The sequence below is a fragment of the Chaetodon auriga genome, chromosome 23, assembly GCF_051107435.1.
Source record: "Chaetodon auriga isolate fChaAug3 chromosome 23, fChaAug3.hap1, whole genome shotgun sequence".
Classification (NCBI taxonomy): Eukaryota; Metazoa; Chordata; class Actinopteri; order Chaetodontiformes; family Chaetodontidae; genus Chaetodon; species Chaetodon auriga.
Window position 1 is genome coordinate 17762103 of NC_135096.1, and position 4222 is coordinate 17766324.

Consider the following 4222-nt stretch of genomic DNA (forward strand, 5'->3'; position numbering starts at 1 on the left):
TTTCAAAGATTTTGATCCAGAAAAACTGGATGGAAAGAAAAATCTAAAATAAAAAATGTTAAACTTTTCTTTTGATGTTTTTTAATGGAGAAAAGACCACAACGGAAGCCATTTCTTTCATTTTAAGTCTTAGTTAAATGCTAAATCTCACAACCATAAATGTAAATAGTCACAAATTACACTCAGTTGACACAAGTTCAAAACTGAAGTGATAGTTTTTCTTTCACGTAACTTTGAGCTGAAGAAAATGATATTTTTCATGTCTTCACTGCAAATGTAAGTATGGAAGAGTTTCCTGTCTTTACATTATTGTTCAAATTTTCCACGAATTTTTTTAATGTTTATTATCACTTCTATCTTTTAAACATGGATTTGTACATGTATTTTTGATATATATGAATTTCAGAATTATTTTTTTCTTTTTTCTTTAAAAAAGAGACCGTTGTAGTTTCGCTATATGACCACTAGATGGCGGAATCAAGTGTAAAGACAAACAAAATAGCATAGTAATACTTCCTATCAACAATTTCAAAATAAAACCTTAAAACAGAGATGTAGTTTCACGACACGACCACTAGAGGGCGCATTTACAAGAGCTCTCACCCGTCAGCTCCGTCTGATATGAAGGCCGAACACGAGGCCACAGTAACAGTTGTGATCTTCTTCTCTGCCTTCACATCGGACGGAGCTGGCGGGTGTAATGGCGCGTCTTCACCGCCCTCTCGGTTTAGTTTCTCAGAACAAGAACTCGGAACAGGAGTCAAGAGTCCACGAGGTATATATTTCGTTATGTGGCCGTTTCCGTATTTACAGGAAGTACTACTATAGTACTGTGTTTATCTTTACACTTGAAAACAATTGTTTGGTGCCCTCCAGTGGCCACACCGCGGAACTACAACGGTCTAATTTCTACGTGAAACCTGAAAATAAACGCTAAAAATGCATATATAAAGACATATAACGCATACAAATTCCTAAAAAAAAAAAAAAATGTAAAAGTGATAATAAGATTTTTAAACAGTGATGATTTGACCAAACCTGTAAAGACAGGCAGCTCTTCCACAGTTACATTTCCAGTAAAGACATTAAAAATAAGGTTTTCTTCAGCTGATGCAAAGCTATTTATTATCATTTATTAGTATTTTTCAAAGATTTTGATCCAGAAAAACTGGATGGAAACTGGACTTTTCTTTTGATGTTTTTTAATGGAGAAAAGACCACAACGGAAGCCACTTCTTTCATTTTTAGTCTTAGTTAAATGCTAAATCTCACAACCATAAATGTAAATAGTCACAAATTACACTCAGTTGACACAAGTTCAAAACTGAAGTGATAGTTTTTCTTTCACGTAACGTTGAGCTGAAGAAAATGATATTTTTCATGTCTTCACTGCAAATGTAAGTATGGAAGAGTTTCCTGTCTTTACATTTTTGGTCAAATTTTCCATGAAATTTTTTAATGTTTATTATCACTTCTATCTTTTAAACATGGATTTGTACATGTATTTTTCATATATATGAATTTTAGAATTATTTTTCTTTTTTCTTTAAAAAAGAGACCGTTGTAGTTTCGCTATATGACCACTAGATGGCGGAATCAAGTGTAAAGACAAACACAATAGCATAGTAGTACTTCCTATCAACAATTTCAAAATAAAACCTTAAACCAGTGATGTAGTTGGACGACACGACCACTAGAGGGCGCATTTACAAGAGCTCTCACCCGTCAGCTCCGTCTGATATGAAGGCCGAACACGAGGCCACAGTAACAGTTGTGATCTTCTTCTCTGCCTTCACATCGGACGGAGCTGGCGGGTGTAATGGCGCGTCTTCACCGCCCTCTCGGTTTAGTTTCTCAGAACCAGAACTCGAAGCAGGAGTCAAGAGTTCACGAGGTATATATTTCGTTATGTGGCCGTTTCCGTATTTACAGGAAGTACTACTATAGTACTGTGTTTATCTTTACACTTGATAACAATTGTTTGGTGCCCTCCAGTGGCCACACCGCGGAACTACAACGGTCTAATTTCTACGTGAAACCTGAAAATAAAAGCTAAAAATGCATATATAAAGACATATAACGCATACAAATTCCTAAAAAAAAAAAAAAAAAAATGTAAAAGTGATAATAAGATTTTTAAACAGTGATGATTTGACCAAACCTGTAAAGACAGGCAGCTCTTCCACAGTCACATTTCCAGTAAAGACATTAAAAATAAGGTTTTCTTCAGCTGATACAAAGCTATTTATTATCATTTATTAGTATTTTCCATAAAACTGGATGAAAACAAATATATAAAATAAAATGTTAAACTTTTGATGTCTTTTTAATGGAGAAAAGACAAGAACAGAGGCCCTTTCTTTCATTTTAAGGCTTAGTTAAATGCTAAATCTCACACCCATAAATGTAAATAGTCACAAATTACACTCAGTTGACGCAAGCTCAAAACTGAAGTGATAGTTTTTCTTTCACGTAACTTTGAGCTGAAGAAAATGATATTTTTCATGTCTTCACTGCAAATGTAAGTATGGAAGAGTTTCCTGTCTTTACATTTTTGGTCAAATTTTCCATGAATTTTTTTTTAATGTTTACACTTATATTTTATTTGTGAATGTGTATGTATTTTCTTTTTAATAATTATGGTTTTTATATTTTCTTTTTTTCGGTTTTATTTAAAAAAGAGACCGTTGTAATTCCGCTATACGACCACTAGATGGCGCTCTTACAAACGCTCTCATCCGTCCGATGTGAAGGCAGAGAAGGAGATCCCAACCGTCACTTATGGCAAGCCCTTTTAACATTTAACAGCTAAATTTGACTTTCCGGAATTAACATTGTGGATATCAACAACGTCTTTCTGACTAGTCGTAATTACATTTTGAGTAGTTGGAATTGTCATTCAAGATATCTGTAATGTAATTGTGACTAGTCGAAAGGACAGATAGAGATATCTGTAATTCAGTTTAGACTCGGCAAAACACAGATTCATTACAGATATCCTCAATGACGTCACTGAAAAAAACGACATTCAAGTCGTCACACATCTTGAACGACAATTGTAGATATCTGTTATTCAGTTTAGACTCGGCAGAATGAAAGTTAAAGATAACTCAAACGTCATTATGACTAGTGCGAATTATTGTGCGTGACGTCGCTCTATTTTAGATATCCACAAATACGTAATTTCCCCTCCCCTCCTGTTGTGGAAAGTAACGTTGAATCATCATTTCTCGCTGCCAGCTCCAGTCTTGCACGAGCTGCAGCATTAAAAAGACGATTGAAAACTCCTTCGCCCTCGTGCTCCGCATGGTGCTAATTAATAGCTAACAGTTAACACAGGTGCAATGTGATTTGATGATCGAACACCAACGCGCTCCACTCCCGCTGAAGGTGGGGGGCGGGCCTAATTTGTCCTTAATTGCAGATATCTGCAACTTCATTTCACCTAGTCAAAGCTCAAATTCAAGATGTCTGTGATTACATTTTGACTAGGCAGAATGAAAGTTACAGATATGTCCGATTTCAGATATCTCTAACCAAAATTCATTTCAAGATATCTATGACTTGATAATAGATATCTGCAGTTAAATTATGACTATCCATAACTCCAGTTTGAGATATCTACAATGTCATTTTGATTAGCCATAATTCCAGTTACAGATATCTACAACTTCATTTCACCTAGTTAAAACTTAATTAAAGATATCGAAAAGGAACACGCAGATATCTTGAAATTGAGGTGAATTAAAGATATCTTGAACTGGAATTATGACTAGTCAGAATCAAATTGTAGATATCTCAAACTGGAATTCCAGATATCTACAATTCAGGTGCAGATATCCGTAATTCACTTAGTGGATATCTGCAACTGAATTGTAGATATCTGGAATGAGAAACCCCCATACACATGAATGGCAAAGGTGACGTCACTTGTCCTAGGAAGAATGTAGTTGCAGATATCTGAAATGTTCTTTTTGACGAGGCAAAACTGGATCACAGATTTCTGCAACACACATCCAGTCTGGCTGTTAGATGTTCGAAGGGCTTGTCATCGTCATGTGGTCTTGTGTCCCGCTTTCGTATCGGGTGGAAGTGACGTGTGTACCGGCGCATCTTCACCGCCCTCTCGGTGCAGTTTCTCCAGAAGCAGAACTCGGAACAGGACACGTACTGAAGTGATAGTTTTTTCATTTAACTTTGTTTTAGCTGAAGAAAATGTTCT